At 45.1% G+C, this 25,198-nt stretch overlaps 1 protein-coding gene across 1 annotated transcript in view; it reads right to left on the bottom strand.

The window, feature by feature from the left end:
• KANK1 (KN motif and ankyrin repeat domains 1) overlaps nt 1-15,485 on the bottom strand; it is a 207,706-nt gene extending 192,221 nt beyond the window's left edge. Inside the window, exon 1 of the mRNA XM_049092391.1 lies at nt 15,344-15,485. The gene's annotated coding sequence lies outside the window, so the exon portion shown is untranslated. The remainder of the gene's footprint in view (nt 1-15,343) is intronic.
• Between the last annotated feature and the right edge of the window lie 9,713 nt (nt 15,486-25,198).

Here is a 25,198-nt window from a genome sequence, read left to right as displayed (position 1 = left end):
TTCTAAACACTGTTTCTGAATCAGCATACAGGCCATTAAACTTCTCAGAATTAAAGACAGTTTTCCATTGTAGATTATGTTGTCGTTTCAATTATCTGCTGCAGTCCCTATAAAAGGATTATACTCCCCATTGTCATGTGACTTACAGTGTCTCCAGATGGAAGAATTAACTACACCAACCTCGCTGTTGGTAGGCTTCGCCATGTGACTTGCCATAGCCAAGTGAATGTGAGAAGTGACTTATAAACAGAAGCATTAATAGCCAAGAATGGATTGGTCATTCTCTTTCTCATCCTCTACTATGTCCCAGAGTGGGGTGGCTCGTGGAACCCAGATCTGGAGCTAGAATACTGAAGGCCTTTGGAGCAGAGCCACAGCTATTATGTAATGAGTTAATGATCAATGGAATAATATGTAGAATGAATATGTAATATTCATATGGATATGGATATGTAATGAATGTAGAAAGACATGCAGGTCTTACCGCCAATGAATTCCCATGCTAATCAATTGCATAACATATATGATAAACTGAAAATAATGTCTTTTTTCCAATTAAAGTTTTTACCTTATAAATATGTGCTTTAAAAAGAGAGGGGAAACTTAGGTTACTTGTTTGACCTTTAGAAGACCTTGTCGAGAACAATGGTAGGTTCAAAGAAGATAAGGTTCAACAGCTCAGCCTTCCATAGGCATGTAATTAATCTCTAACTGATGGGGGGATAAAACAAGAATCAAGGTTATAAACTTAACCGGCATACCAGTCTCCCAGCAAAACAAGGAAATGTAATTACCTGGGATTTTATGAGATGTAGAATTCAATCCCAAAAAAGTCCAGGTTTATTTTAGCTTTTTACCGTTAGCCTCTGCCTGGAAATCTTACCAATATGAGTAAGATCTGATGGTGCAAATAGTTTTTTAAATGAGCAACTAAAACATACGGATGAAAATCAAGATCTCGCAAACTTTTTTCTAGAAGCCAAAGGAAAACAATGCTTAAAGACCCTTCTCATAGCTACTCTGATGAATATATACAGCAATTCATTTAAAAATTTCATTGCTAGAGGAAAAATTCAGCACATCTCCTGCAAATTTGTGGTGGGGTTTGGCAAGCTGGATGCCCAAAGAAACTCAGAACCCTTACTAGGACTAAGCTGACCCAGGAGAGTGGGAGAGAGAGAATGCAATATACTCTGCCTTGGGAAGTCCTAAATCTGGGGATCATGGTTCCCACCATTATGGTTACCCAGTCCACAATAGTTATCAGGAAGGCTGTTTGCATTGCCAAGTTCAAATCAAGTTAGGAACACTATTTCCTACCATTGGAGAGAAAGTTGTATCCAGAAGGTGTGAAACTTCATGCACTTGGGAAACTACTTCATAATCCCCAAATGATACAATATAATAGGTCCCTCTGTAAGGCTAGATTGTGGAAGATCTTGGTAGAGATCAGCAGGGGGCGGGAGGAGAGAGCTAGAGCAGTTTGGCTGGAGAAGGGTGTTGTGATGAGCAAGGGCTGGGTTGCCATTTTCTTACTCAAGCAGACAGAAGAAGATATTCTGTTGAGGAAAGCCAAAGTATGGTACAAATGCTAGAGACAAGATACTATGCGTGACCAAGAGGAATCAACTTCAGGTCCTAACTCTCAGGGGGACTGGCTGGGCTATTACGTTCTGGGGTTTCACTGGGTTCCTCCCAACAAACTCCTTCTTGTTGATGCTTGGTTTGCCTCCGCCAGTTTAAATGAGTGTCTCTTTTTACACAGCCGATAAGCCCAACTGGTTTCTTATGAATCTTGGCTTATTTAGTTTTAAAGGCTTGATCTTATTAAACTTTTAAAATTAAGGAAGACACACACAGAAAAGTATAAATCTTAAATATTTAATCATGAGGAATTCTTACAAATGAACATATTCATGACACCAGCAGCTAGCTCAAAGATAGAGAACGTCATAAGGATCCCAGAAGCCCCCTATGTCCTTTCCCAGTCAATAGACCCCTCACCCCAGGCCCCTTGCCCTATTCTTCTATTCACCAGTGATTATTTTTGCCTCTTTTTGAGCTTCATATAAAATAAATCATACAAGGGGCTCAGTGGTTGAGTATCTGCCTTGGGCTCAGGTAGAGACATAGGGTCCTGAGATGGAGTCCCGCATCAGGCACCCTGCAGGGAGCCTGCTTCTCCCTCTGCCTATGTCTCTGCCTCTCTCTGTGTCTCTAATGAATAAATAAATAAAATCTTTAAAAAAAAAATCATAAAATATGTAAACTTTGGCTTCTTTTACTTAATATCTATATTACTCAATAAAATGTGTCTCAATATTCATGATGTTGTTCTGAGCAGCAATACTGTTCTTTTTTATTGCTGTAAAATATTTCATGCATAACCCTAACACAATTTTTTTATCCATTCATGGGCATTTGGACAGTTTCTCTTATGTGTCTATCATTGTTATGAGCATTCTTGCAAACACTTCTGTTGTACATACACACTCATTCCTGTTGGGCATATGTATCTAGGATTTTAAGTCATAGGACATGTATTTGTTCAGCTTTATAATAAAGTCCAAAGTGATCAAACCAATTCATACTTCCACTAGCAGTGAATGAGAGTTTAAGCTTTTCCTATCTCCATTAATACTTGGTTATCAGGGTTTGTTCTTCAAATTTGAGCCATTTGAATATGTGTTCGCATTTTATAGTAGTTTTAATGTGCATTTTCCCAATGACTGACGATACTGAATGCCCTTCTCACTTCTAAAATTAGGTTTTGTTGGGATGCCTAGGTGGCTCAGTGGTTAAGCATCTTTTGGCTCAGCACATGATCCGCGATCAGGGTCCCTGCAGGGAGTCTGCTTCTCCCTCTGCCTAGGCCTCTGCCTCTCTCTGTGTGTCTTTCATGAATAAATAAATAAATCTTTTTTTAAAATTAGGTTTTGCGGGATCCCTGGGTGGCGCAGCGGTTTGGCGCCTGCCTTTGGCCCAGGGCGCGATCCTGGAGACCCAGGATCGAATCCCACATCAGGCTCCCGGTGCATGGAGCCTGCTTCTCCCTCTGCCTATGTCTCTGCCTCTCTCTCTCTCTCTGTGACTATCATAAATAAATAAAAATTAAAAAAAAAATTAAAAAAAATAAAAAATAAAAATAAAATTAGGTTTTGCGGGGATCCCTGGGTGGCCCAGCGGTTTAGCGCCTGCCTTTGGCCCAGGGCGCGATCCTGGAGTCCCGGGATTGAGTCCCGCATCGGGCTCCTGGCATGAAGCCTGCTTCTCCCTCTGCCTGTGTCTCTACCTCTCTCTCTCTCTCTCTATGTCTATCATGAATAAATAAATAAAATCTTTTTAAAAAATTAGGTTTTGCTTTTCCTGTTGATTTGTAGCTGTTCCCGACACATTCTGGATAAGCTGCTTATTGGATATATGACAAATATCTTCTACTTTGTGACTTGCCTTTCCACTCTTAATTTATACAGCTAAATCAAAGTTCTTAATTTTAATGAACACGAGAAAAGGCAAAATAATACATGTTGCTGTGAAAAAAAGACCCAATTCTCTGGGTATATATATATATACATGTATATATATATATATATATACACTCATTGACTTAAGAAAGGTAGTTAACTGAATGGGACCCAGCTTTTGCTCAGGCCTTGGACTATAAATACAAAGTTACTCTCCTCAATTCCCTCAAAGCTTCAGATACAATGAATCATTGATTTAAAAGCCAGTAATGTACCCACAGTTTATCAAGTATATTTGGAAACGTTATTATAAATGATGAATGGCTTGCACACCAGCCCTTAAAAGTCCCAAAACACGCTTTCAGCACAGCCCTGCACAACCAGCATTTGTATGGAGGTGCTTCCTTGGAAGAGATGTGCAGAGCACCAATGTGGGGTCCCAAGAATGTAGCTCAACTCCCCCATCCCAGGGCCTCCAGAGATGAGTACCCCAACCTCAATAACCAACAGCAATTACCAGGAATCCTATCGTCCCACACAATCACTGAGCCTTCCTGGCTGGGATAGCAGGCGAGTGATCCAGATTTCAACAAAGTTCCGGCAAGGCTCACACACCCACGACCTCACTGATCACCTCGGCTCCTTGGTCCCAGACCTCTCCTTACGTCCATGTTACAGGCAGAGACAGATGACCTTGCTCACCCAAAACTGTGGAAGACCTTGCAGAGAGGGGATAAGGGTGGTGGCACTTCTCAGAATCGGGGTCCCTGAGCCTGTCTCGGCCCTTTAACTTGATCCCAGGGTGCTTTCATCCACTGTGTGCTGCCTGGGACAGCAGAACTTTCTCTGCTCCTCTGGCCCTAAGCAAACAGGACAGCTCTTTTGAGATGTTCTTTTAGGGAGTTTCACAGTTAGGAAACACCGTATCTTAGACTTTCCTTCCTTTATATTTCCTTCCTACCTTCTCCACCCTGCTTCCCCCACCACCACCCCCCAACACCCACCCAACACCCACCTAAACACCACGGCAAAATGATATTGTTTCTTTCCAGACACAAGGAGGCAAAGGAAATATACTCCTGATGGGAAGTGTAAGAGTTGAGACTCTTAAGCCCAGGCTCCTGACCACTGCCTGTATTGAATCAGATCCTTTCAACCTGGCCAGCCCAAAAATAAAGGTAAGGAGGGCACCTGGGTGGCTCAGTGGCTGAGCACCTGCCTTCAGCTCAAGTCTTGTTCCTGGGGTCCTGGAATCGAGTCCTGCTTTGGGCTCCCCACAGGGAGCCTGCTTCTCCCTCTGCCTATGTCTCTGTGTCTCTCATGAATAAATAAATAAAATCTTAAAAATAAATAAAAATAAAGGTAAAGAAACAGGGAAGAAAGTAGGGACGAAAAAGCTGCCCTGGGCCACGGAGGAAGAAGAGATGTTGAGAACAAAGCAGTTTCCATGGATTCAGCCACCCTCTATCCAGCCTGGAACCCAGGCTAGAAGAGACATCTGTTGGTCACAGCTCAAAGTCAGGCCAAATCGGATAAACAGGTAAGCCTGGTTATTCGGTCAAACTGGATGTGAGGCCAGAGGCTCATGACACCTCTTCCTTGAAAGAGGAAGTTCCTATGAAAATGATTCCAAAACTATGTAAATGTCAAGCCCTTAAGCAGTATTTCCTCCTCTTGCTGGCAAAGCTGGGAGCTTTGGGACAGGTGATGGGACAGGAAAGAAGGACATTTTTCCCCCACTGTAGTAAAGCTACTGTAATGCAATGGCTCTGGGCTGGCTAAGAGTCCTCAAGGCCTTCTTACTCATTCCTGACATCGAGGGGGGAGCTGCTGGCATGCCCTTCCCAGCCGTGGGCAGCACCAAACCCAGACACAGCAGCACTCTGTCTCTGAGTGAGAGATCCTCTTCTCTGCAAGGTGGGAGACAGCTTTATGAGCACACGGGATTTCATTAAAGGAAAACAAAGTCCTTCCAATTAGGCTCTCCTGGCTTCCCTGGTTATCCAAACAGTAGCCTTTTGTTTCTAGAGGCTGGCTAAAATAAACCTAAGAACAAACAAAAAGAGATCATTCTGCTTCTCTATTAACCTGAAAATGATTAAAACTCTCCTGAGGGTGCCTGGGTGGCTCAGTCAGTGGAGGGTCTGACTCTTGGTATTGGCTTAGGTCATGATCCTAGGGTTGCGGAATCGAGGCCCGTGACCAGCTCCAGGCTGAGTGTGGAATCTCTTTGGGGTTCTCTCTCTCCCTCTCTCTCTGCTCTTCCCCCCTGTTTGCTCTCTCTAAGATAAATAAATGAATTTTTTTAAAAATAAAAAAATAGGGATGCCTGGGTGGCTCAGTGGTTGAGCACCTGCCTTTGGCACAAGTCGTGATCCCAGGGTCTTGGGATCAAGTCCTGCATCAGCCTCCCCCCGACCCCCGGGAGCCTACTTCTCCCTCTGCTAATATCTCTGCCTCTGTCTGTGTCTCTCATGAATAAATAAAATCTTAAAAACAAAAAACAAACCAAAAAAACCCATAGCAGAACACAAGTGCATATGACTTCGTGAAAGGATTAGTCTTGAATTCCCTCAACTTAAAAAAAAATCTACTTTTTAAACAACATACAAAAACTCCCATAGCAGTAAACTATTTTAATTGCTTCTAGTTGGGATCCCTGGGTGGCGCAGCGGTTTGGCGCCTGCCTTTGGCCCGGGGCACGATCCTGGAGACCCGGGATCGAATCCCACGTCGGGCTCCCGGTGCGTGGAGCCCGCTTCTCCCTCTGCCTGTGTCTCTGCCTCTCTCTCTCTCTCTCTGTGACTATCATAAATAAAAAAAAAAATAAAAATAAAAATAAAATAATTGCTTCTAGTTGTTACTGAAACCCTGCCTGGGCTAAGAAAATTTGAGTTGTTTCAATCATTTCCCTCCCACCCTTCTCTCCTTGATGGAGATCCTGCAAACTCCCTCCCCCCCTTCCTGAACTATAACTCTGAAAGGAGGTCAAAGGGTGGGGGTCTCTGGAGGCAGAGAAGTCTCATTCTGCTCTTAAGGTCAGAAGCCTGTGTTTTCTAAAGACCCTATAAGCTATGCCACACAGGGCTGAATCTTGCCACCAACGGGCCAAAGAGTCCCTACAAAAGCCTTAAAGGCCCTGAAGATAAACAGTGCCTGTCCCTTGATCAGCAACACCCCTAGTGATATTCAAAGGAGGAGAGGATGTTTGCACTAAGTCTGAAGCTGGGCTGCCTTCCTTGAGAGGCATACAATCCTCAAAAAGAAACAACTGAGAAGATAAAATAGGCAGCTTCAAGTAGAAGATGAAGGATGAAATTTCAAAAGGCCAAGAGGAAAAACATCAAAACAAATTTCAAGCACATCAAATCACATGTTAAGTATCATCAAAACGACTCATTCCATTTTCTAAAAAATGGCAATTGCCACTGAACCAACACAATATCCAAAGTGTCCCTGTGTGGACAATCTCCTTCTTTTCTGCCTTTAAGAAATGATGAGTCAAGAGTTCAAATTTTCTGTTGTGCTACCTTGTGGAAATTTAATTCCTGGCCATCTACAGAGCATGACTTAGACAAATTGTCCTATAAAAATGTCATAGTATATGCCAAAAATCAGTAAATCGACTTAACAAATCAGGGAAGTTCAAAGGATAAGATGGCATAAGCAAAATTTCAGCCTTCAAATATACTGAAAGCCTTACTGCTCAGGACCTGCAGAGTTTATTCATAATGTTTTGTTGACTTTTATTAATAGTAAATCTCTTGACGTGCATCCCCTACCAAATTAAAAGAGAAAATACCATGAGAACTGAATTTTATGACACAGAGAAACAAAAAAGCTAGACTAGTTAAAAAGCTGACATGAAATCTTTAGATGAATTCTTTAACTGGTCTAATCTTTTCTATTTCACTATGCCATAACATGAAAAGAATATGAGCCCTTTTTTTTTTGGAGTCTGGGGAATTCAAGAATATATATTTACCCAACTGGTTAGAATAAGACAATGGAGAATAACAAGCATTCGAGTGAGAACTCACACAGCACTGCTGGGAAGATAGATGAATACAGCTGCTACAGAGATCTCTACCACAGCAGAACTGTGTGCAGCCAATCTGGCAACTTCGTTTCTGGATGTGCACCCAACATAACTGTATACATACGTTCACCAGGACACATGCACAGACTTGTTCGTGACAGCACTGTTCATGCTGGTCCCAAACTGGGAACAACCCAATGTAAGTCTCCAGGACGATGGATAAACAGTGGTATAGTCACACTGCAGAACACAATCAAAAAATGCAAAGAACACTCCATTGTCACATAAGATCACATGGATCAATCCTACAAATACAACATGGAGAAGAAGCCAGACACAAAAGGGTACACACTTTGCGATTCCACATATTAAAGTCTAAACACTGACAAAACTGACCTGTGATATTAGATGGACAGCCCACGGGCGTGATACAAAGATGATCAGCTTGGGTCCATGGCTCTATTTGGGGGAAGGGAGATGAGCAAGCATTTAGCAGAAAAATGACTTGTAGCATCACCTAATAGGGTCAGTCACCACCCCTAAAAAGGGCTACTCCTAAGGAGTTGTTTTGATAGGAAAGAGCTGTTGAGGAGGAAGAGGAGAGAAGGAAAAAGGGTTAGGAGGAAGATAGAAGGAGAATGAGAAAGAGGGAGGATGGATTCAGCTTGATTTCTACCTTTGCTCTCATTATTTTTTCATATTTTCCCCAAGGTCAACAGGTGAACTAGTCAGAAAGACCAACAGAAATCTGAATAACTTTAGTCCAAAACGTAATGCAGATACCAACATATTTACCTTCTTACCTCTAATCAAGTCAAAAATTATATACAAAGGAGTTTTATCTGCAATACAACAATGTAAACCAACAAGAATAGAGGCTCTTGTGTGCTTCTCAGGGGATCAGATAATTATAAAAAGGGATTAGTATGTCTTCTGAGCGTTAAACTAAGCCCCACTGCTCAATTCCATTAACTAATTAAAAAAAAAAAAAAAAAAAAAAAAAACCTTCCAACAGGGTTTCTGACACTGAAATATATAACTGTTTCCAATTACCTGATTGCTCCTGTAATGAAAAAAGCATGAGGATACTTAGTTCTGATAGGTTCTTCTGGTGTATGTTATCCATACACAAATACACAACTCAACAGTGTATCTGTTTTAAGATTCTTCATCAGTGAGAAAGCATTCATACTTGAAACATAAAGCTCAAGGAAGAAAAAAGGCAAACAGGTATCAGAGTTTAAAAGCCAAAGAGAAAATAAGAACCACTGGATTATGTCACCTGCTGTGCGCATCAGGGGACATGCTCGCAAGCAATTCACACATCTAGTGACTGGAGTGTTTTAATAAGAGCCTCTCTGTTAGGCCTCCTCGTAGACAGTTTTGTTCTTTTCCACTGCTTGAACATACACGCACACACTAAACAAACCTCATTTTTCCATGGCCTTGTCAAGTATGGAGTGCTTTATTTAAAATTATAAAGGTAATTGAAAAAAGAGAACTAAAAATAACAAGATAAAAATAATGGGATATCTAATAAAACTGGGGAGAAGAAGAGAAAAGAGGTGGGGGTAATATTAATTCCCTTTCTTCCTTACTGGAGAATGAATGGAAACTGCCAAGTTGGTTGAAATCACGGGTGCACTGTGGCAGTTTAAGAAGGCTGCAAATGTGCGGACACTCTTCCCATCAAGTGGCAGGCCCGTGTCCCCTGGAGTTGGAGCAGACTTTTGATGGACCCAATCAACAGAGTTTGAGGAAAGGAAAGTCATGTAACCTCTGAGGCTAGGTCATAAAAGGCCAGGAAGCCTCCAACTGGTTCTCTGGAGGTATTCTAGCTCAAGTTAATTGTATCTGTCCATCTGTAGAGTATCTGAGGATGAGATTAACATTTAAGTCAGTGACTACTGGGTTAAGCAGACTATTCTCCATAACACAGGTGGGCCTCATCCAATCAGTTGATGGTCTGGATAGGACAAAAAGATCAGCTTCCCCGAGCAGGACAGAATTCTCCAGCAGACTGTCTTTGGTCTTCACCTGCACTACTGGCTCTCCTGGGTCTCCACTCTGCTGGCTCACATTGCAGATTTTGGACTCACCAGCCTCCATAATCATGTGAGCCAACTACTTAACATACCTCTTTTTTCTATAAACATGCACACACCCTACTTGTTCTGTTGCTCCAAAGAACCCTGATTAACGCATGAAGGGAGCTGGGGGCCTTGTGAGCAGACTTGAGTACCGATGGAAGTTGCCATGTGTAATAGACACTCTGGTCAGCAGTCAACCCTGAGCCCCATCTCCCAGCCATCCCTGCCAAGGCACGAGGCATGGCAGCAAAGCCTCCTTGGACCCTCCAGGCCAGCCCATTCACCAGGTGGTTGCTACACAGAGATTGCACCACCACAAGGACACTCAGCCAAGCCATGCCCCAATCCCCGAGCCATGGAATCCATAACACCATGAAAGAATTGCTTAAGCCACTAAGGTTTGAGGTCATTTGCTCAATGACATCCACCAAAAGAACATACAACAACAATAACAACAACAACAAAAAAAAAAACCAGAGAGTTAACACCCCATAAGAGACTATAGCTGAGCAGGGATCAGAGAGGAGTGACGAGGTTTTTGTTTTCATTTTAAATGCTTGTTGTTGGCACTATTTTCTATACAAATATTACTTAAAAAATTTAAACAATTAAAAATTAAAGAAACAACAGTGGACATATTCAGCATTAATGGTGTACCAGGTAGTCTTTGAAGTGCTCTCTATGGTTTTTGTTTTCTTTTTAAAGATTTATTTATTACAGAGAGAGTACGCACACAGGAGGGTTAAAGGGAGGGGAAGAGAATCCCAAGCAGACTCTACACGGAGCATGGAGCCTGACACGGGTCTTGATCCCAACACCCTGAGATCATGACTTGAGCTAAAATCAAGAATTGGATACTCAACTAACTGAGCCACCCCAGTGACCCTCTAGCATTTTAACTCCCTTAATCCTCAGGTAATTCCATGAGGGGACTGCTTTTGTCATCCTCGTTTTATGAACAGGGAACGGAACCACAGAGAGGTTCAGTAACTGTGCCAAAAGTCACACAGCAAGCAACACAACCTATACTCACATCAGCCAATCTGGGCCCAGAGCAACATGTCCACAAAGATAACCAGGTTAGCCTGGCAGTAGGAAGCCACTAGACAAAGAGTATAATCTCAAGCTGCCAGTCACCTGAGTCTCCAAAGAGGTGACTGACCAAACTATTACATCAAGCCCTACCAGAAGCCTTTGCATTTTCAAAAGCTATGCCCTAAAATGCAATGCCCTTTGCTCTAATCTCCACCTGCCTACATTTTCCAAGGCCCGATCTCCTTAAATATCACACAAACCTCTCAGCATTAATTTTTCCACCCTTTACATTTCCAGGATGGGCCATTAATAGCAAATATTTCCATCCTTCTGCCTCCTACTATAATTCTCTTTCTATCTCCCCACTTGCTACGAACTCTGTGAGGGTCTCTGGATTTCCTCACCAGGGTCTTGCATAGAAGTAGGAAAGTATTTATTATTTTCTAAAGGTAAGCTGATATTGGCTTATTCCACATGCAAGTTTAGGGAAATTTTTGCTGCATTTTATTTGAGAGGAAAGAGTGAGTTTAGAGCCATATAACCAGGCAATGCAGAAGCCCACTGCATGGTAATCTTTGGCAAGGATTCATAATCGAACCCCATGATGCTGACTTGAAAGTAAAAAAGTTTTCTCCCCAAAAGTTCTAATTATTTTTTTTGCCTTCATGTTAGTTCACCAATTTTCACTATATTTCAGAAAAAGAATAAGATTGGCATCATTCCCACTGTCCAGAATGGGCTGTGTACTGTTCATCTCCCTTCCTGAGATAACTCAGTGGTATTTTCTTCGGAGATATCTGCTCCCTCACCAATTTCTAAGGATCCCTTAAAGCTCAGCTCAAGTCTTACATTTCAGAGAAGCCGATCCTAACCATCCTGGCAAGAAAGACCTCTTTTGATTCAGAACTCACAGAAGCAGTCAATATCTGGGAAGTGAACTAAACACTCCTTTGTCACATGAAAGGATTCTGCCTAGATGCTACTTTTAATTTTTGTACATAATTTCTGGACAACCAGCTACTTAACGGTATGATTCCTCTTATACCCCCTAAAACTCCTAGCTTAGTACATTTGCAAAAAAGCATAATATAAAGAAAAATCACATGACTGGCAAATGAAGTTACAATAGTCCCATTTACACTATTTAAAAAGGGGGTATCAGGGTCAACTTCACTGTTACTTCGAGAGTTACATTTTAAACCAATTAGACACCTTTTTTGCAGGTAACATATTAGCCACCTAAAGGTTACTTTAAACAATTCTGTACTAGATTCAAGGACAGCTGGGTTCTGCAGGTAGTAGTTTAACCACATGGACCCGGAGCCATAAAACGGAGAGTCTCTAGTTTATGAAGTGACCCAAACAAGAGGCAGGGAGGAAACTATATGCACAAAGATGGTTTTTGTAGCAATATGTACAACTCCAAAAAATTAACACTCATTTCCGGTTGTGTGTGGGGGCTTATTAAATGGAAGCCTGTCCACAGGATTGTGGATGTGTGCAGGAATTTGAAAGTCACAGAGACTGAAGCAATATTAAGACATACTGTTAAGAGAAACAAAATACCAAATTGACTATTATGACTTCATAAAAACAGGACCAGACGTAGAAAAGCACCCAAAGTGAACACAACTGAAATAATCTGCTAGAATGGGGCAAATATGGGTTACCTTTTGCCCATCTGTGAAACTCTTTGTAGATTTACTGCTTTGGCAGTTTATTTTTATTTTTTTAAAGGTTTTATTTATTTAATCCAGAGAGAGAGAGACAGAGGCAGAGACACAGAGGGAGAAGCAGGCTCCATGCAGGGACCCCAACGTGGGACTCGATCCCGGGTCTCCAGGATCACGCCCTGGGCTGAAGGAGGCGCTAAACCGCTGAGCCACCCGGGCTGCCCTGCTTTGACAGTTTAAAACAGGACAGAACTCTCACATCCTGCTGGAAGAAGTATTAACCATACAACCGCTTTGGGATGTTTCGCATGATCTTCTAAACTGAAGAGTCTAGAACTCAGCATTTCTACTCTTATGCATATACCCTAAGCAAATGTGTACAAGTGTATCAAGACATGTGCTACAATGTTCACAGCCACACTACTGGCCATAGTCAAAATTTGGCAACCACTCAAACGCCCATCAGCCCTAGAACAGATAGCTAATTTGGGGCATAGTCACACAATGAAATATTGCACAGTAAAGATAATGACTGAATTAGAGCCACGTGCAACACGGCTAAGTCTCACCAAAGTGATTTGGTGAGAAAGAAGCCAGATTGAAAAACAAACGAACAAACAAAAAACATACTAGATTACACCACACACAGAGAACATGAACAAAATTGATCTATGCTGGGACACTGGTTACCATGGGAAGAAAAAGCGATGGGAAAAGAGCAGGAGTCTTCTGCAGTCTGGCAACATTCTGCGTCTTGATCTCAGTGCAAGTTATAACTTTACGTTCACTGTGAAAATTCATCACACTGTACACTTACGATTGGTCTGTATGCTATAGTTTAACAATTACTTAAAACAAAAAACAGATGGCATAAGCTAAGCCACCCATGCCACAGAGGCATAAAATGTCCCACAACATTTGAAACCAACTTGGCTTCTCTGATTGCAGGGCCAAAGAGAAGTGTAAAGATGGTTGTGTCATTTGGGCTGCTTCAACTCTGCTCACCACTGATTTTTTTTTTTTTAAAAACATGCACAAATAATCCAACAGCTGCCTGAGTGATGTGTCTGTAATTTCTCCCTGAGATCCCCCTTGCTGCTTCTGAACCTGTTTGCCCTACAGGCCTCTGCTCCCACAAGCAATTGCCTGTGTCAGCCTTGCTCCTACCTCCTCCCCAATTCCTTGAATTTCCTCAGCTACACCCTCGCCCATCCTCCCCCTCCTCCCTGGACTAAGGAGGCTAATGCAAGAACACATCAGCTCCTGGCACTATTTGTGAGCAAATGCTGACATTCACAAAACGAACCTAGGTCTTGACTGTATCGATTCGAGTGGCCATTTGCCTGTGGTTTCTTTTCTTTGGGCCAGTTTGGATAATTTAAAACAAAACTATTTTTAAAACCTTGCTCCTTTTTGCTCTATCATTTTTCCCCCTGAAACACACACACACACACACACACACACACACACAGAACAGAACTCACTTTTTCTGAGGTGGAACCTCCACTAGAGGGGTTTGTGAACTTCACAAAGTGCCCCAAAGCACCCCTGTGCCCCCCCCCCCCCACCTGGGGGATAAAATGCATCCCTCATGGAAGTGCCTCTTTAGGAGACCATCACTCGCCACTGGCCCCTTCTGCATCCTTAGACACTAATCTCACCACAGGACAGCCCCTACTTAAATTTTCTTCCACCGCCTCATCGGCAGCACCTTCCCTCAAATCCATTAACTAAAAAGGGTCTGAAGTTAATAATCTCTCAATTTCTAATTCAATCTGGGAAAAACTACACCTTAAAATGAAGGAAGGAGGCTGCGGGAGGGTGAAATGAGGAATCACTGCTAATGGAGATGGGGTTCCTTTGGGAGGGTGACGAAAATGTTCTGGAATCAGTGATAACCGTGTAACTTCGTGAATACACTAAACACCACGGACTTGAACACTTGAAAAGGGTACATTTAGGGCATGTTTATTACATCTGAATCTTTAAAATAAGTACAACGCGGGAGCGCCCCACTTTCCGGTAGTGAAAGTTGGATGAAAGGAACAATTAGCAGATGAGCAGCTAAGCATCACCTAAGAAATCAAGGTGGATAAAACCACGAATTGACAAAAGAGGAAGCAGGTTCTGATTTCCTCCCGCTCGGATGCGGGGCAGCGAGGCCGGCGAGAAACCGCACAACCGCGCGCGGGTGGGCCGCCCCGCCGTGTGGGTCTCGGGCCGTCGCGCCGGTCGTTTCACTAATTAACAGGAGAGACGAAGCTCGCGGGGACGGGGTGCGGGGTGCAGGCCGCCCGCGCTGGGGGACGCCCCGGAGGGTTCCCGTCGCGCCTCACCCCGCTGCGGGGCGGCTCCCGCAGACTCGCAGGACCCCCGCGAGGAGCCGCCTCCGAAAGCTCCCCGGGGCCCAGGGCCAGCGCGGAGGGCGCCAGCGGCGGCGGCTGCCCGGGGCGCGGGACCCCGCGAGTGCGCCCAGGTGGCGCGGGACAGGGGACGTCGGGGACCCGCGCGCTCCGGGGCGCTCGCAGCCTCCGCGGACCTGACGCCGCGCTGGCCCGGGGCGCGCCCCCGCCCTCCCCCTCCCTCTCTCGCCTCCCTCCCCCCGACCCCGCCGACCCCGCCGACCCCGCCGGCCGCGGCCGGAGCCAGCGCCGAGTCGGCGCAGGGCGGGCGAGCGAGGCCACCTGCCGCGCCGGGACGCAGGGATCAGGAGGCCGCCCGCCGCCGCGCGCGCGGAGCCGAGCCCAGAGCGCCCCCCGGAGCCGCCTCGGGGAGGGTCCGCACCGGGTCGCGGGCAGGACAGGCCCCCGGGGTCCCAGGCGCCCCCCGCCCGCACTTTCCCGCGGCCGGCGGCTGCAGGGCCCCAAGCAACCCCTGGGGCCGCGACCCCGGGCCCGCCCCGAGGCCGCCGGGGGCGGGGGCGGGGGCGGGGGGCAGGGAGCGCGAGCCCGCGGGGTGCCCTGGCCCCCGGCGCACGCCGAGCCCGCCTGCCCGCGCCCACCCCGCCGGGCACGGGACGCAGCGCGGCGCCGCCTCACTCACCTCCGGGCGCGCTCCCCGACCTGCGGCTCCGCGCCCGCCGGGCTCCCGGACCTCGGCGGAGGGGGCGGGGCGCGGGGGGCGGAGCCGGCGCCGGCGAGCAAGCGCCAGAATTAAACCCCGAAACGGGCTGCGGCTCTCGGGGCCCTCCGCCCCCGCGAGGGCGAGCCAGGCGGGGAGGCCCAGCAGCGCTCGCCCGGGGAGGGGCGGGGAGGGGCGGGGCGGGGCGGGAGGGACCCCCCTCCCCAGGCGGCTCCCGAGACCTCCGGGGGCCCCCGCGCGGCGCCGCGCTCCTTTGTACCCCGGGACCCGGCCGGCGGGCTGGCCCCAGTGCGCCTGCGCGCCGCCCCAACCCCGCCGGGCCCACGAGGCACCTTCGCGCACCTCCGCCCCCGCCCCCGCCCCCGCCCGCCCCCGGAGCGCCCGGCAGGGGAGCGCCCTCCGCGCCGCCCGCCCCCGCCGCCCGCGTGTGCCCGCTCTTCCCCCCGGGGAGGGCAGACGTGCATCCCCCGCCCCCCGGGAAACTCGACTCGGTCGCCACCGACCGTCCCGACCCGGAGGCACCGCGGCTAGTATCCCCGCCCGCCTGCCGCGCGGCTCACTGCCCCCGCACCCCTCCGCTGGGGTCGCTTGTGGCCCCAGGTGGTCTCGCAGGGCCCTCGCTTCTGGCAGGTGCCCGAGCAGGACCGCCCCCGGGGTGGCCAGGGACCTCCCGCCGCCTTTCCCAGGGCCCGCTCGGCCGCAGGACCGGGGGGGGGGGGGGGGGGGGGGACGGGGAGCAGAGTCCAGAAGCGTGCATGAGCTGGGGGACCCCGGGGCGGGGAGGGAGGCGCAGTGCCCGCCTCGGGAGCTGAGAGCCAACTAGGAAGTCAGGCTCCGATTCAGAGCAGTCGCAGCTGGGAGAGAGAGAGGGACAGAGAGAGACGTGAGTGGAGATTGGGAGACGGTGGCTTGAGTCCTCTTTCAAACGAAAATGGTTTGAATAAACCGGACGGAAGAACCAACTTTATAAAACCAAGTGTTACTGAGACAAACACAACAACAACAAAAACCACCACCAATAACAAAAAACCATTAATGCCAGCTCTCCAGTGGATCACCGGTTTTCTTGAGGGCGTTAGGGCCCCCACCCCCAACCCCACCTCTCCAGCAGAGCACACACCAGCAAGGCCCCGTACACTGGGCACAGTTATTTTGCAAGTAGGTTAAAGTGAGGAGTCATCAAACCTCAAAAAGTGAAATGCTGGTCCTTGGGAGGAAGAAGCTGTGAAATCAGTGCTGCTCTGTGTGTTCAGGCAAAGCCCGCCTGCTAATTCCTGAACTGATGGCCCTGACTGTTAAAAGGACAGGCAACAAGCAGCTCAATGATACGTGGGACATTATATGGTCTCATTCATTTGGGGAATATAAAAAATAGTGAGAGGGAATAAAGGGGAAAGGAGAAAAAATAAGTGGGAAATATCAGAAAGGGAGACAACATGAAAGACTCCTAACTCTGGGAAACCAACTAGGGGTGGTGGAAGGGGAGGAGAGTGGGGGGGGGGGTGACTGGGTGACGGGCACTGAGGTGGGGACTCGACGGGATGAGCACTGGGTATTATTCCGTATGTTGGTAAATTGAACACCAATAAAAAATAAATTTATTTAAAAAAAGATACGTGGGGTGGGGGGACAAGGAAAGCGCATCAGTCCTTTTGCAGCTCATGGGAGAGGGGGGCAGTGAGCAAACTCCTCCTTCTGGGCCTGTTTCTTCATCTGTAGAATAGGGCGTATTGGTTTAGTAGATTCTACCCTATCTCTGCCCCATGTGCACAATTCTGTGAAAAGAATCTTTATCCCCCAGGTGATTAGGAGTAAGAGGGAGAATGGTGTTGGGGGGCTCCTGCATGCACACAGTGCTCTCCATCCTGTGTTTTTCTTTCATTATATTTAGTCAGTGAGTATTTATTTCACAGGCCCTGAAACATAGTCAAACCGAATCGGTCAAAAGTAAGGCAGACTCTAATTTTTTTTTTTTTTTTGGTGGATTTGTATTTGAAAATTTCCTTCATTTTTAGTCCTTTTTCTGCTGAGATGCAATTCACACATCATAAAATTGACTCTTAAAGTTTACAGTTTGGTGGTTTGGAATATACTCATAGTCCTGTAACCACTGCCACTCCCTAATTCCAGAACACTTTGATCAATTCCAACAAGGAACCCCACACCCATCAGTAGTCACTCCTCAGTTGTCCCCACAATGAGCCCCGGGCAACCACTAATCTGCCCTGTCTCTAGGAATTTGCCTTTACTGAACATCTCACATAAGTGGAAACATACAATATGAAGGCTTTGTGTCTGGCCTCTTAAACTGAACATAGTATTTTGCAGAGTTCATCCACACTGTAGCTTGTATCAGTACTCCTTTTTATAGCTGAATAATATTCCCTTGTATTGATAAAACCACATCTTTGTTTTTCCATTCATCCTCTGGTGGACATTGTGGATTGTTTCGACTTTTTGGCTCTATGCTGCCCTGTGCTGCTATGAACGATCATGTACCAGTTTCTGTGGAAGAATGATTTCATTTCTCTTGGGTCTATATCCAGGGGTAGAATTTCTTGCCCATATGGTAACTCTATGATTAACTTTTCAAGGAATTGAAAAACTTTTCCAAAGTGATCATACTATCTTACCTTCCCATTATGACAGTTCTGATTTCTCCAAACCCTTGCCCATGGTCATTGTCATTTTTTTCATTATATATATTCTAGTGGATGTGAGGTGGTATCTCATGGTTTGACTAATGACCAATGATGCTGAGTATCTTTTCATATCCTTTTTTGGCCATCCATATATCCGCTGTGGAGAAATGTCAGTTCTGATCCTTTGTCCATTTTTACACGGGATTATGTGTCTTTGTATTGTTGAGTTGTAAAGGGTCTTCTATCTGATAAGGAATACTAGTCCTTTATCTGGTATATGATTGGTAAATATATTCTCCCATTCTGTGGATTGTCTTTTCACTTTTTTGATAATGCCCTTTGAAGCACAGATATTTTTTATTTGATAGTTATGTTTTTATGCTCTAACATACACTAACAATGTTATAAGTGAAAACTTAGTAGTTTTTCAGACTATAAAAGTAATGCATGCCCATTATTAGAAAAAAAAAACTTTGGGAAAATATGAAAAGGATAAATTAGGAATAACAATCATTTATGGCTCTACCACCTAGATACAGTTACTTCAGATTGTGGCATATTTCTATCAGGCCCGTTTTAAACACACATTATTTATTTGCTATCACACCGTGACATCATGTGGCCCTGTACCCTACACTTGGGGTCATAATGAGAACTGTCTCCCCATGTTTAGAACACTCTCCTCACTCTCCTTTTCCATCAAAACCAATGTCTCCTGTGCCCATTCCCTCAGGATTCAGTTAAGCTATCTGGTATATTAATAATAAACACTACCAGGAGTTATACAGGCTTTGCAATAAAAGGGCATCTGCCCTGGTTCTGAGGTATATACCCCGTCAGACCATTGGCATGGTGGACCTTCATGTCATGCAATTAGTCTTCTGCCATATATAGGGAATTGTGTGCAAGTAGCGGCAGCCAACTCTTTTACCTCCCTACCACTCAAGCTTTTTGTCTGTAAAATGGAAATAATATCAACCTCACATCACCATAAGGATCAAACCCCCCAGAATGAGTTGGACCAGAATGGGCCTTGGGTATGCCACAGGTAGGAATATGGCGCCCTGAAGGCCGCAAGCATTCAAGCCAAATGAGGTGCATGGCAGCAAAGAGACAAATCAGGAAAGAGCAAGGAAGACCGCTGGGCCAAGAGATCTCCAAAGTAACACTAGTCCTTTGGGACAGGTAGAATTGAGAATCCTTTCTCATCCTCTTCTTTATTTCATTTTTTTTAAAGATTTTATTTATTTATTCATGAGAGACACACACAGAGAGAGAGGAGAGAGACACACAGAGACAGAGACAGAGAGAGAGAGGCAGAGACACAGGCCGGGGGAGAAGTAGGCTCCATGCAGGGAGCCTGACGTGAGACTCGATCCCAGGTCTCCAGGATCACGCCCTGGGCCGAAGGAGGCGCTAAACTGCTGAGCCACCTGGGCTGCCCTCATTGACACTTTTCTTTAAGTTTTTGTCATTCTTAAATATTTTAGAGATATTTGATATTTAGAGATATTTCCTCAAACACTTTTAGGGAAAGTGTTTTGTCTGTTTTATGTCCAATTATTAAAGAGAAGTCATAGTGGCAAGAATGTGTGTGTGCACTTGTGCATGTGATGGAGTGTGTATGTGCAAACATGGACACAAGTGAGTCTCCCTCAAAGAAAAGGTAAATGGGGTGAGGGGGGTGTATTGCGCAGTTGAGACCACTGGATTCACCGCCTGTATGGATCCTTTTCCAAGGCCAACCTTGGAGGTTCTAGATTTTATTAAGGGAAGCTATATGTCTCTCCCCTTTGCTCAGTTCCTACTGCCACTAAGGAGTCTTCTTGCTGAAGAACATTTATTAATATTACAAAACCTTAGTCCATGACTCACAGCCTGGAACACTTACCTACTGCCAGTGGTTCTTTGTGGTTCTCTGTTCCAAAACAGCACTCCAACCTCCCTTGCTGGAGAAAGCTAAAATAGAGAAGCAGAAGGGAATGGCCCATAGAACCAGCTCTGCTTCTTTCTATGTTCTAAAGCTCACAACCCAGACTTCACTAGTTTGCCATTTAGTTATAAGCATTATGAAACCGAGGAAATGATTGTAAAATAATCTAGTTGCTGTGTCAGAAAACATGGAATTATTATCTAAATCTAGAAAGAAAAGAAGTTATGGCAGCCTACAACATGATAGCCCCACATTCTGGTTCCTGGAAATTACTGCCTGAAAGGTAATGAACACATTGATTCACTTGCTTTATTTGGCAAAGTCAGTTAGGGTTTAGTTGGTACTAAGCTGAAACCCTGGATGAACAAGTTTTCTATACTGCAGAAGGACATAACCCCCAGTTCAGAAAAATTTGAGCTAAGGGTACTCTTTATTCATAATAATCATCTTCATTACATTCTTGTTACTAATATAAAATATTTATAGAGTATTCAAAAGGCACATGACATTCTCATAGGTTTCTAACTAGAGAGATTATGTGTACAAGCCTTTCCCTGCAGACCCACTATATTTAGGACATTTACTTATTTAACAAATATTTCTTGGAGGCTTACTGTGCCCAAAACACTGGGTTAAGTTTTATTTATTTTTTTGAGATTGTATTTATTGTTCATGAGAGATAACAGAGAGAGGCAGAGACGTAGGCAGAGGGAGAAGCAGGCTCCCTGGAGAGAGCCTGATGCAGGACTCCATCCAAGGACCTCAGTATCATGCCCTGAGCCAAAAGCAGATGCTCAACCACTGAGTCACCCAGGTGTCCCCAGAGTTAAGCTTTGCAAAGGACACAAAGATGAAGAAACAGAAGAAAGTACCTATAGTTTGGAGGAGTTAACACATGTACAAACTTCCCTGTAATATAAAAGACTTTGGCTTGAAAGAGGTATAAAGTATCATCATGAATTTAATTTCAGTAATTAGTTACACTTACTGAGAGCCTCATCGTCTTGCAAGGCAGGCATGATGATTATTCACATAGCAGAAATGAAGACAGGGAGGTTCAAGTAGCCACAGAAAGCCACAGTGCTAAGTGGTGAAGGCAGGATTCGAACCCAGGTTGCAAAGGCGCAGAGTCAGAATTCACCACTCCGGTCGCTTTCAGCTAGTACACGTGTGCACTGCATTGGACGTGTCTTGTGTTGTTGTTCGTATTTGTTTCAATCATAATAGTGATACCTTGCACTGAGTCATTGTCACTGAAACACTGTCTCCTTTGGGAAGGAAATCCTGCCCTGGTGACTTTTTGACCTTGACCTCAGCACCGTTCTCTAACCCGGGAGTTTTCAACCAACCAAGTGGTCTCTTGAGCCTGGCTGCTGTTTCATCAAACAGACTTTTAATAGCAGATGAAAATGAAGGTCCTCTGAGTGCAGCTGAACGGGGAGCGGCATCTTCATGGGTGCTAGGGTGACTGAGAGGGTGGAAGGAGGCTGCCCCACATTCAAGTGAGGATTAGCACAGCTGAAACCTAATAAGGAGCACCGATGTCAAGACAACCTCATTCTTGTTGCTAAAGAAGTGCTAACCTTCCCCCCAGTGGCATCAATAGATGGATGACCGTGAACCTGATGCGGTGTTAGAGGTGACCGTGTTTACTGTTCCTTGATAGGGTAAGCACAGCTCCCTATATCATATATTATCTTTTTTAAGGTGAAAGATGGCTTGCAGACCTGGTGGTCCTCTGAACCTTGTCGGGAAGGCTGGGAAAGTCAAATGATGGGCACCAGAACCAACCATGCTGGGGAAATGGTGCTCCCTGCTTGGAGGATCTGGTTACGTCAGAACCTTTCAATGAATGCCACATTCAAGAGACCCGGGATGTGTAACGTGGTGATGCATTTCAACAAAGAGGGGCGTAGTCAACTTTTTCCTTCCAGCCACAATGGTGGAGTCTGACAAAGCACAGTCGGAGGGGAGGAGAACACTGAGACAGGAGGCAGACATGCAGAGTTGGGAGGTCAATGGCTTTGGTTCAGAGACACCCTCCCTGAAATTCTGCTTTGAGACTTGGAGCCAAGGCAAGGATTTTTTTCTCCCCAAGGTTTTATTGTTTATTGTCATTCCTGTATTTCTCCAGGAAGCACACAGAATTCTAGAAAGCCATTGTCATTATTATCTTACCAGTGACATTCACCCAGCTCCTTTGTACTCATGATCTTAGGTCAGCCTAGAGGGCAGCTCTCTTACCTACCCTGTGCGAGAGTTCGGGTTCCATACCTGGGTAGTCTGGGTGCCTCAGGAGGACTCGGCCCCTCTGTGTTGTCCATCTTTCAAGTACCTCAGGGCAGGGACTTAGTCCATGGGACTCTCAGGACACTGGCCAGCTCATGGACACTACTTTTTTTTTTTTATGGGCACTACTTTTGTTGTGCCAGTTATTTGGAAAACTGAAACTAACTCAAATGTCTTATAATCAGGAACGTCTGAGATGATGTGACAGAGCAATAATGAAGAATGCTACAGAGCAAGTAAAGAATCTAAGAATGTTGCAATCTCTTGGTACATATGAAATGACTCTGAGGGGGGAATCAAACAATACATTGGTATATATATATATATATAGTTTGAGGCAACAAGTATTGATCATCTCACCCAGTGTCCGTGGTTCAGGAATCTAGGAGCTGCTTTGGTGGATGTTTCTGGCTCAGGAGCTCTCCGGATGTGGCCATCTGGCTACACTGGCCTCCCCACTGTTCCCTTCTATCAGTGAGGGCTGCTGTCATCTGAAGATTGACCACGCCCATTGGATCCACTTCCAAAAAGGCTCTGACTTACATGGTCCTTGGCAAAAGGACTCAGTTCCTTGTCATGTAGACCCCTCCATAGGGGGCGCCTCTCCATTGGGCTGCTCATGACAGGACAGCTGGCTTCCCCCAGAGAAAGTGATGATTAAGAGAGAGAGAGAAAGAGAGAAAGATCAAGATCATAGCGGCAATGCCTTTTTAATCTTAAAAATGACGTGGCATCACTTCTGCCATATTTATGGTCACATAGACCAACCCTTATACAATATGGGAGGGGACCATACAGGGGTCTGAATCCTCAGACACGAGATCATGAGAGATAATCTCAGAGGTTGGCTCAAAGGCCATTGTTGCTCAAAAGCATGTTTTAGTTATTCAATATACGTTTTGAATATACATCAAAATAGGTATTCCAGAAGACCCAATTCTCCTGATTATACTTTTCAAGAAATAATGGTATCTATTTAGTACTTCCTGGGTGCCAAGTGCTGTATCCAGATTTTACATGGACCTTCCCTACAACCCTCACAGCTTAAAAGGAGGCACTTTGAGTGATCTAATTTCACACATTTCAGAGCCAGAACCCAAAGCACAGAGGTTAAGTACCTTGCCCCAGGTCAAGGAAGCCAGAACAGGAACTCAAATCTATTGATTAAAGCACATCTATCTTCACCAAGCTGTGCTGATTCCCCTGGTCACAGTTTTGTGAGGTAAATCTCAAACCTAACAATGCTTTACAAGTTAAGAGCCATCATTCCAAGTGGGTAGTTGAGGATGACCCTGCAAACACAGAGTGAGTAAACTAAGACTCAAGTTCACAGTTAGGTTCATGGGATGTCTCATCATGAGTAAGACAGTAACAGCGACTGGGTCTTCTCTCTTCCTATGGTCTTCCCTCTCTCTACTCTGGCTACACTGGCCTCCCCACTGTTCTTGGAACACTTCTGGCATGCCCCTGCCTTGTGTCTTTTATGTCTGATGTTTGTCTTCTCATCCCCCAGATCAGTATGGCTCCTTTTATCACCTTCTTTTCCCAAATGCCACCTTGCCAGCAAGGCCCACTGTTACCGTGCTACTTAAAATGACCACTCCAAATAAGGAAATATCCCAGATGTCCATTGACATATGAATGAATAAAGAAGAAGTGATAGATATAGATATATAGATAATGGAATATTACTCAGCCATAAAAAAGAATGCAATCTTGCCATCTGCAATGATATAGATGGAACTAGAGGATATTATGCTAAGTGAAATGAGTCAATTAGAGAAAGAGAAATATCACTTAAGTGGAATTTAGGAAACAAAATAGATGAACATAGGGTAAGGGAGGGGAAAATAAGATGAGATCAGAGAGGAATACAAACCATAAGAGACCCTGAACTCTAGGAAACAAACTGAGTCTTGCTGGAGGGGTGGTGGGTGGGGACATGGGGTAACTAGGGGCTGGGCATTAAGGAGAGCACTTGATATAATGAGCACTCAGTGTTATAAGCAACTGATAAATCACTAAACTCTACCTCTGAAATTAATAACACACTCTGTTAATTGATTTTAAATTTTAAAAAAGAAGAGAAAAAAAATGACCACTCCACATTCCTTACTCCCACCTTCCTTCCCCTATGATCCTTTCCGATAGAGTTCATCACCATCCATGTCCTACAAAATTCATTTATTTAGGATGCTTATCTTTTTCTCCCTATTCCCAGGATATAGTCTCCACCAAGGCAAGGCTCTAGGTCTGTCTTGTTCACTGACCCCTACTTTGTTCAGTGAGGATCCCTAGCACTTAGGGACGGTCTTTGTACACAATATATACCCAACATTAACTATGTGTTTCTAGAGAGTTGTTTCCTGTCAATAAACATTTTACACCTGTTGCCACGTGTATTCATGCTTCAACCAGAGGAGACGTATCAGACATTTTTAGAAACAGCAAACACTCTGGAAACAGAAGATGCTCTTAACTTAGAAGAGAGATAAACCAGGTCACCACTCCAATAGTGGCCTATTCCTCTGTCAAGTGACCCTATGAAACGTGAATGTTTACTTTTGACGTTAGAAAAAGTCAGTGAAGAAATGACATTTCATAATGATTGAAATGAAAGAACTTCCTTCCTTTATTTCTTCTGGGTAATCTATTAACTTTGAGTATGTTTTGTTTCCCCAGACATAGAGGCATTGTTTGACAGAAGGTCACCATTCTGTCAAACTGTCTGACTTGGCTCAGGTCTACCTAGAACTATTAACTAAAATCCTGGTCACCTCAGAATGCCAATTTACTAACTGACAATATATTCAACGAAGGTCTTGGTGATATTTTTTTTCTTCAAACCAACTGCACATATCAGCTATAGAAGTATAGATCCCTGCTAAGTGCTAGTCGTCATACCAAATGATCTCAAATACTTTCAGCAACCCTACGGGAAGCACACTGCGG

The sequence above is a fragment of the Canis lupus genome, chromosome 1 (assembly GCF_003254725.2).
Source record: "Canis lupus dingo isolate Sandy chromosome 1, ASM325472v2, whole genome shotgun sequence".
Lineage (NCBI taxonomy): Eukaryota > Metazoa > Chordata > Mammalia > Carnivora > Canidae > Canis > Canis lupus.
Note: the sequence above shows the minus strand (reverse complement) of the source record. Positions and strands in the feature narration are given on the sequence as shown.